Source organism: Dioscorea cayenensis, chromosome 10 (genome assembly GCF_009730915.1).
Source record: "Dioscorea cayenensis subsp. rotundata cultivar TDr96_F1 chromosome 10, TDr96_F1_v2_PseudoChromosome.rev07_lg8_w22 25.fasta, whole genome shotgun sequence".
NCBI classification, from domain to species: domain Eukaryota; kingdom Viridiplantae; phylum Streptophyta; class Magnoliopsida; order Dioscoreales; family Dioscoreaceae; genus Dioscorea; species Dioscorea cayenensis.
This window is the reverse complement of record NC_052480.1, coordinates 14,638,925-14,647,590: the sequence shown is the minus strand read 5'-3', so window position 1 is coordinate 14,647,590 and position 8,666 is coordinate 14,638,925. Positions and strand designations below refer to the sequence as shown.

The 8,666-nt window shown below is 42.7% G+C and overlaps 1 non-coding gene across 1 annotated transcript; it reads right to left on the bottom strand.

The window, feature by feature from the left end:
• Nucleotides 1–6,942: 6,942 nt before the first annotated feature.
• Nucleotides 6,943–7,049, bottom strand: LOC120271300. The gene has a single exon (XR_005539916.1). It is a non-coding gene; the product is annotated as a small nucleolar RNA R71 (small nucleolar RNA).
• Between the last annotated feature and the right edge of the window lie 1,617 nt (nt 7,050–8,666).

The following is an 8,666-nucleotide window of genomic DNA, read 5'->3' as shown; positions in this document are numbered from 1 at the left end:
ATGAATAGTGTGCTGCCCTAAGTCCTTAAGTACCCTTTCACTCGGGTGAGTCTTGCCGACCATCCTTGCGGCCGCAAGGATGGTCCTCAAGATTCCTCGGGATGAGTCTTGAGGGGCATCCTTGCGGCCGCAAGGATGGTCCTTAAGACTCACTGGATAGGTCCCGAGGGGCATCCTTGCGGCCGCAAGGATGGTCCTCCGGATTTTCCTGACGCACGTCGATTCTCCACGCATTGCACACTTCGTTTTATGATTAAAACCATGAAAAATAAAGTTGGAAACATCGACAAAACACTCAAAACATCATCAAGATTGCATCAAAAACAAGAATTACTCAAAGACCACATGACAAATAAGAGAATATGAAGGCTAATTAGCTAAGAAAAATGATGAAAACACAAAAACAACCAAACCACACTAAAAGTACAAGTTAAACACACAAACACAAATGAGAAAAATAATACGAGGAATGAAATGAACTTGGGTTGCCTCCCAAGAAGCGCTTGTTTAACGTCGTTAGCTTGACGTGCATTACCTCAAACGATCATGGTGGAACAAATGGATGGAAGTTACCTTGAGCCCTTGGAGTTGTGTTGCCACATGGAAAAATAATGTTTCAACCTATAGCCATTGACTTTAAACACACCTTTTTGTTGGGTGACAAATTTCCACGGCGCCGTGAGGAAATACTTGTGATACCGTGATATGGCCCATGCCACCTCGACTTCGCTTTTCCCGGGAAAAAGCCTTTAGTCGTGAATTGAAGAGAAGCACTTGATCTCCGACTTGGAAATGTTTAGCTTGTTTTTATGTGTCGGGTCATGGTATTCTTTTTGTCTTCCGTTTGTAACGCACTGAGCTTTCATATGCCATGGCTCGCCATTCATCTAACTCATTTAACTAGAATTTTCTCTTGTGGCCGATTTTATGAGGGTCAAAGTTTAATTGCTTTATAGCCCAATAAGCCCTATGCTCTAGTTCGACGGGTAAGTGACAAGCCTTCCCATAGACCAATCGATATGGTGTTGATCCAATAGGTGTCTTAAATGCCGTTCTATATGCCCAGAGTGCATCGTCAAGTTGATCCGCCAAATCCCTCCCTGTGATGACTTACCGTTTTCTCTAAGATTCTCTTCAATTCCCTATTAGATACCTCAACTTGACCACTTGTTTGGGGATGGTAAGTAGTTGAGATTCTATGTGATACTCCATATCGCTTCAACACTTTTTCGAATTGGGAGTTGCAAAAACGAGTGCCCCGGTCGCTAATGATTGTCCGTGGAGTGCCAAATCGGGAGAACAATTTCTTGAGGAATTTCACCACGACCCTCGCATCGCAAGATGGAAGTGCTTGCGCCTCCACCCATTTGGAGACATAGTCCACGGCGACAAGGATGAATTTATTACCGTGAGAACTAGGAAACGGTCCCATGAAATCAATCCCCCAAACATCAAATATCTCACAAGCCTGATTCCACGATTACGGCATTTCATCTCTTTTTGAGATATTACCGGCTCTTTGGCACTTATCACAATGCTGCACCGTCGTTTGAGCATCTTGAAAAATTGTGGGCTAGTAAAACCCTGCATCAAGAACCTTCTTAGACGTTCTACTTCCACTTTAGTGCCCCCCAGTCGGGCCCGAATGGCAATGCGATAGAATATCCTGTCCTTCTTTTACCGAAACGCATCTCTTGACAATGTGATCAGCACCAACTCTAAACCAATAGGGGTCTTCCCATATATAGTGCTTTAAATCGGCGATGAATTTTTTCTTTTGTTGATGAGTGAGTCCCTTGGGTAGGATCTTTGCTCCAAGATGATTAGCAATGTCAGCAAACCACGGAGTCACATCCTCTGTCACTAATTTAATGCTACATAGTTGTTCCACAGGGAATGTGTCAATTATCCCTTCTTTTTTCAACTCCACATCATTAGGCCCTTCAAGGCGTGATAAATGATCGCGACCAAGTTTTTACGCCCCTTTTTATCTCTTATCTCTAAATCAAACTCTTGTAGTAGAAGCACCCAACGGATCAACCGAGGTTTGGCCTCCGACTTACTCAGCAGGTATTTGAGTGCGAGTGATCGGTGTAAACAATTACCTTGGATAACACCAAGTATGATCGAAATTTATCAAAAGCAAAGACCACCGCTAGCAACTCTTTCTCCGTAGTAGTGTAGTTTTCTTGAGCATCATTCAAAGTCTTGCTTGCATAATAAATAGGATGAAAGTGTTTATCCCTCCTTTGCCCCAATACTGCACCCACTGCATAGTCACTTGCATCACACATCACCTCAAAAGGTAGACTCCAATCCGGAGAAACCACAATTGGTGCTTCAATAAGTTTCTTCTTCAAACAAAGGAAAGCCTTCATGCAATCATCATTGAACTAAAAATGAGTATCTTTTTCCAAGAGCTTTGTTAACGGTCGGGCAATTACAGAAAAGTCTTTGATAAACCTTCTATAAAAGCCTGCATGTCTCAGGAAGCTTCGGATTGCCTTTACTGAGCTTGGGGGATGTAATTTCTCAATGGTGGAAATTTTTGCTCTGTCTACTTCAATTCCTCTCCTTGAAATCTTATGACCGAGAACGATGCCCTCCTTGACCATAAAATGACATTTCTCCCAACTGAGAACCAAATTAGTCTCCTCACATCTTTTTAAGACTCGCTCAAGATTTTTAAGGCACAAATCAAATGAATCTCTGCAGACCGAGAAATCATCCATAAACACCTCCATCATATCTCCCACCATATTCTCGAAGATTGCAAGCATGCATCTCTGGAATGTAGCCAGTGGATTACAAAGCCCAAAGGGCATTCGACAATATGCAAATGTCCTGTAGGGAGAAGTGAAAGTAGTCTTCTCTTGGTCTTCTGGGGCGATAGGAATCTGAAAGTATCCCGAAAGTCCATCCAAGAAACAGTAATACGAAAGTCCTGCAAGTCTATCGAGCATCTGGTCAATGAACGGTAAAGGATAATGATCCTTCCTTGTAGCATCATTGAGTTTCCTATAGTCGATCGCGACTCTCCAACCTCGTGATAGTTCTCGTGGGGATAAGCTCATTTTTTTTCATTAGTGATGACTGTCATCCCCCTTCTTTGCACCACTTGCACTGGGCTCACCCATGCGCTATCAGAGATCTGGTAAATAATGCCTGCATCAAGCAACTTTATGACTTCCTTTTTCACGACCTCCATCATGTTTGGGTTAAGCCTTCGTTGGGGAATTGCAGTGGGTTTGTGATTATCCTCCATGAGTATTTTATGAGTGCAAAAAGATGGGATAATTCCTCTAATGTCAGAGATATTCCATGCAATTGCCTTTTTATGCCTTCTCAACACGCTCAAAAGCTGATCCTTATGTTCGCTTGTTAAATCTGAAGCGATGACAACAGGGAGTGTCGATTCTTCCCCCAGGAAAGCATATTCTAGGTGCTCAGGGAGGGGTTTCAATTCTAACTCTAGTGGTTCTTCAATTGATGACTTTACCCTTCCATAATCTTTAAAATCATGTTCCTCAATTGCCTCCAATTCTTCTAAGTCACCATCACTACTCAAACTATATTTCTTGACTTGAAACTCTGCCTCAATTGTATTCGAGTCCTCTCTCCGGCCGTAGTTCACCCCTTTTAGGCTTTTAAGTGCGGGCTGAATGACCTCCTCATTAATTGAACAAGTTAACTTGGGTGGTCCCTCCGGTCCATTGCATAGTTCATCATGAATACAATTGGGTCGACTACTTGATAAGAGAGTGTCTTCTATCCCCTTTCCCCATTCTGATTTAAGGTAGTCATTAAAAACCGATTGAGCTCCTCGATTTCGAACAATTTCCGAAAGTGAGTCCTCAAAAAAACCTTCATTCCATTGATTGTAATTAAAGTCCATGTTATCCCCCTGAATTGGTTCATCTGAGTAGAAAGGGTGGGGATATTGCAGACAAGGAGTCGTAAGATAGTTGTTAGTTATACACATGATTAAAGTAAAAGGTGTGAAAGAAAATTAAAAAGATGCAGTAATTACAAAAGTTCAACAACCAAAAACACAAAAGACAAACAAAACAAATGAGCAAAAACAAATGAAAAAGAAAAGGCTAAATCAACAAGTGTAAAGCTTTCCAAATATTCCTCAGTGATTGGTCCCCAGCAACGGCGCCAAAAACTTGATCGACACAAAGTGTGTACACCCGCAAGCACACGGGGTCGTCAAGTAATAAACCACTCGCGCATGCACGACTGGGTCGTATTCCCAAGGAGCCTGAGGAGCTACCTTACTCACTTCTTACCTGTTGTTTAGCTCACCGATTCCAAGGTAGGAGAAAAGAAGAAAAGAAAGCAAAATGAAAAGCAAGATGAATTCTTAAGAAGTACGAAACAAGCAAAACACAGGAGATGCTCAAGGTTGGAAAACGGTCACGGATGTGGATTCCCAAGGGGGTTACTAAAGTGCAAAGGATACCGAGTAATTATGCACGTGGCTAGTTGGACCGAGAAAACCAAAACCTAGGTCAACCCGATGGTCACGGCAATTGACCCCTAACCCGGTGCAAGTGTTGAGAGCGGAATCTCTTCCACCTAACTTCCCACATAGTTGCAAGGAGAATGTCTGTTTTCACAAGTTAGGGTGGAAACACAAGTAGTTTTCAACCCTAGGATTGGAGGGGTACAAATACTCGATGGTCACGGCGTATTTATACAATGAACCCTTCCTAGTTTGGTGGAGTCTAGCACTAAGGCAATGGTCATGCTACAAAGTGCTACCAAGAATTTGATACATCACTCAATCAAATGTACCAAACAAGTAAGAACACTAAACAAGGATCTCAACAAACCAAACATGTATAAACTACTCAAATAATCCAAAACATCACAAGTTCACCCCCTAGGTTCACCTACATCCGGTGACCTAGGGGTTTAGTTGTTCATGCTCAACAAGAAAACCAAATAATCCATACAAACAACTAAAGTAAACATGAGGAACACTCCCTCAAATAATCCAAATAATTCATGCTACAGTAATCCCGGCCCCCGGAAACGCAGCTTTGTTGCTGAATTTATCCCCAATCGCGTCGTCGAGGCCCCAAGGCTTCGAATGGGCCTGAAATGTAAAAATAACACAATATAAACCAAAAGGGCATTGATTCAACAAATAAATATAAAGAATCCTACAAAACAAATACATGCAGAGTACGTACTTTTAGACGTTTATCAGATGACGAGTAGAGGACTGACTCTCCACAAGACCATCGACACAACCATCGAGGGGGTTTCTTTATGGATTCATTGCTTTTACGTTCTATTTCATTGATTGTACTTAGCTCCATGGAGAGCTAAACCCCTAGTGGGTAGTTGGGTATTTGTGAACCGTAGGATGTATTTGTTTCTTTGAATCTCTTTATTATGCTTTCAATAAATTGATGTTTATTATGAGTTCCAACCTTGAATGCTTGATTCTATGAACATTTTCCCTAGAGTGACACTAGGGTTCAGAGTTCTTGTTGGTAACCTTGTGAGTGATTGACACACCACGAGTATTAGACAAAGCTAGGTTGGAGAGGGTTGAGAGGGTGAGTCGAGAGGTACAGGAGCGTCCCCTTTCCCTTCCGACGTGATAGATTCTACCTCCATTCCTCGAGTTCTTTGCGGCCATAATAGAGTGAATGGTCCAATGGATGACCCTCTGCTGGGGCTTAGTTGCGCGTGCAATGGAGTGAAGCATTGAGGTGATCTTAGTATCTAGGGCTTAATCGTGGTTAGGGACATTCCGCCTGGACCAAAGGGTTAGGTCTATAATTAGGAAGAGATTTATCACTTGGAATCCCTAGAGCTCATTGTAACTCTATGCGAGTGCAAGGTTGAGAGGTTATGTAATCTCTCCTCCGGGACATGTATAGAATTAGGCATAGTTGACCTTAGATTTGGGACTATGTAATTAAGGATTTCAATGACTCACCATTGCATTGATTAGGAAGCATAATAGAGGGTTCTTGCACTTGAAATGATTATCTTAGGCGGACCATTATCCGGGTACCCCATCTTTATCGTTTACCTTACCTCCTACTTTACTTTTGCTCTCTTACTTGTTGTTTTTATTATCAAGAATTGAATCATTGTCACACTTATCACTACTGATCTTTCACATAGCTAAGAATCGAATTAAGTGTTTTTATCCCCTACTCCCTGTGGATTCGATACCCGCTAATCCGGGATTATTATTTCGACAAACCCGTGCACTTGCGGGATATACACAAGGGGACCTTGTAAAGTTTTTAGCGCCGTTGCCAGGGAGTAGGCATTTAGAAATACTTTGCACTTTGTTTTCTTAGCTATTTCACCATACATTCTATTTCCTATCTTCTTATTCTATCATCTTTCTGATTTCTTTTTCTTTCTTTTTGGGTGCAACTCCAGGTTATGACCCGAGGGAATCCCTTAATATTGGTTGAAGAAGATCCTGAGCTTGAACGTATACTTAGAAGAAAAGGGAAAGAGCATGTGCAAGAACTTTCAAATCCAGCTGATTTGGAAGTAGAAGAATCTGAAGACATGGCAGAACAGAATGAGCAACAGTGAACATTATCCATTTATGCCAGACCTTCAGTGTTGGGGACACAATCGATTATTGTGCGTCCACCAATTATAGCTCAGAACTTTGAGTTGAAGCCGACATTCATCCACATGTTGCAGTAATCCGCACAATTCAATGGTTTGGCATATGAGGATCCAAACAGTCATATAGAGAGTTTTCTTGAGGTGTGTGATATGCTGAAGATATACGGAGTAACGAATGATGCCATGAAATTTAGAGCCTTCCTATTTTCCCTAAAGGGGAGAGCGAAGTAGTGGCTACACTCGTTACCTAGAGCGACAATTACCACGTGGGAGGAGATGGTGGAAGCTTTTCTAGCTTGTTATTTCCCTCCTGAAAAATCCGGAAAGCTTAGGAACGAGATCACATCCTTTGTCCAATTGGAATTGGAGTCTCTATTCGAGACATGGGAAAGGTTCAAGGAGCTCCTGAGGAAATGCCCGCAACACGGATTCCCAGAGTGGATGATTGTTCAAACCTTTTACAATGGTTTGAACCCGAGTACAAGGCAACTCTTGGATGCGATAGCAGGAGGTACCTTAGGTAGCAATACCCCCGATCAGACCCGTCGGTTGATTGAAGAAATAGGGTTAAACAGCTACCAATGGAATGCTAGGGAGAAGAAGAAAGTGGCCGGCCTCCATGAGATAGATGCAGTAACTTCATTGGCGGCTCAAGTGGAGAGTTTGAGTAAGACGTTAGATGTTCTAACTTCACATAGAGTGGCGGCCGTGACTAATTGCAATGGGTGTGGTGGAGGGCATGCTCCCTCCGATTTCCCGATCTCTATTGGTGATGGTTCTTCGGTGGAGAACATTGATTTTGTAGGTAATGGCATGAGACCTCAAGGAAACCCATATAGCAATACCTACAATTTCTCATGGAGTAATCAAGGTCCACAAAAGGCAATGGGGCCACCGGGTATCCAAAACCAACAAGCCTCTCAGGTGGAGAACAGAGTCTCAGGTTTGGAAACCCGAATGACTGACCTAGAGAAGCACTTGACTAGATTTATACAATTTGCAGAGACAAGGTTTGAATCAGTCGAGTCTACCCTTCGCAACCACACTGCCTCTTTGCATAACCTTGAAAACCAGGTGGGGCAAATTGCGAAGTCTCTCTCTGAAAGGCCATATGGAAGCTTATCGAGCAATACAGAGACCAATCCTAGAGAGCACGTGAAGGCGATCACTTTGATAAGTGGTCGTGAGGTTGAAGGTAGGCTTCCGAGTGAGAAGCCAAAAGAAAACACACCCGAGGTTATAGAGGTAGAAGAGGGAACAAGCAAAGAGAAAGAGGTGGCACCCCCACTTTTCAAGCCAAGAATCCCTTATACCTCTAGATTGAAAAATGACCAAGGGGATGAACAGTACAAGAAGTTCCTGAGTTTGTTCAAGCAACTCCACATCAATATTCCTTTTGTTGAGGCATTGGCCCAAATGCCTAAGTATGCGAAGCCTAAGTATGCGAAGTTCTTGAAAGACTTGTTGACTAACAAGAGGAAATTGGAGGAAAGTACTTCAGTGATTTTAGATGCTTCATGCTCGGCGGTGTTTCAAAAGAACATGCAGAACAAGAAGAAAGACTCGGGAAGCTTCATCATTCCATGTAATATTGGCAATTTAGGTGAAGAAATGGCATTGGCAGACTCAGAGGCCAGTATCAACGTCATGCCATACACTTTCTTTCAAAAGCAAGGTTTGGGCGAGCCTAGGCCTACTCGGATGACTTTGCAACTAGCTGACTGAACAGTGCGACATCCGAGAGGCATCATTGAAGACGTACTTGTCAAGGTGGACAAGTACATTTTTCCGGTTGACTTTGTAGTGCTAGATGTCGATGAGGATGCGGATGTACCCTTGATACTTGGGAGATCGTTCTTGCGGACTTCCAAAGCATTGATTGACATGGACAGCGGAGAGCTCACATTGAGAGTTGGAGATGACAAGATCACATACCGCCTTGCTGAAGCCATACAGCATTCTCTTGATTTTGATGATATGTTATACTTTCTAGACACTACTGATGAAATTGTTGATGAATACATGCAGGAAATGTTCAATCCGGATCC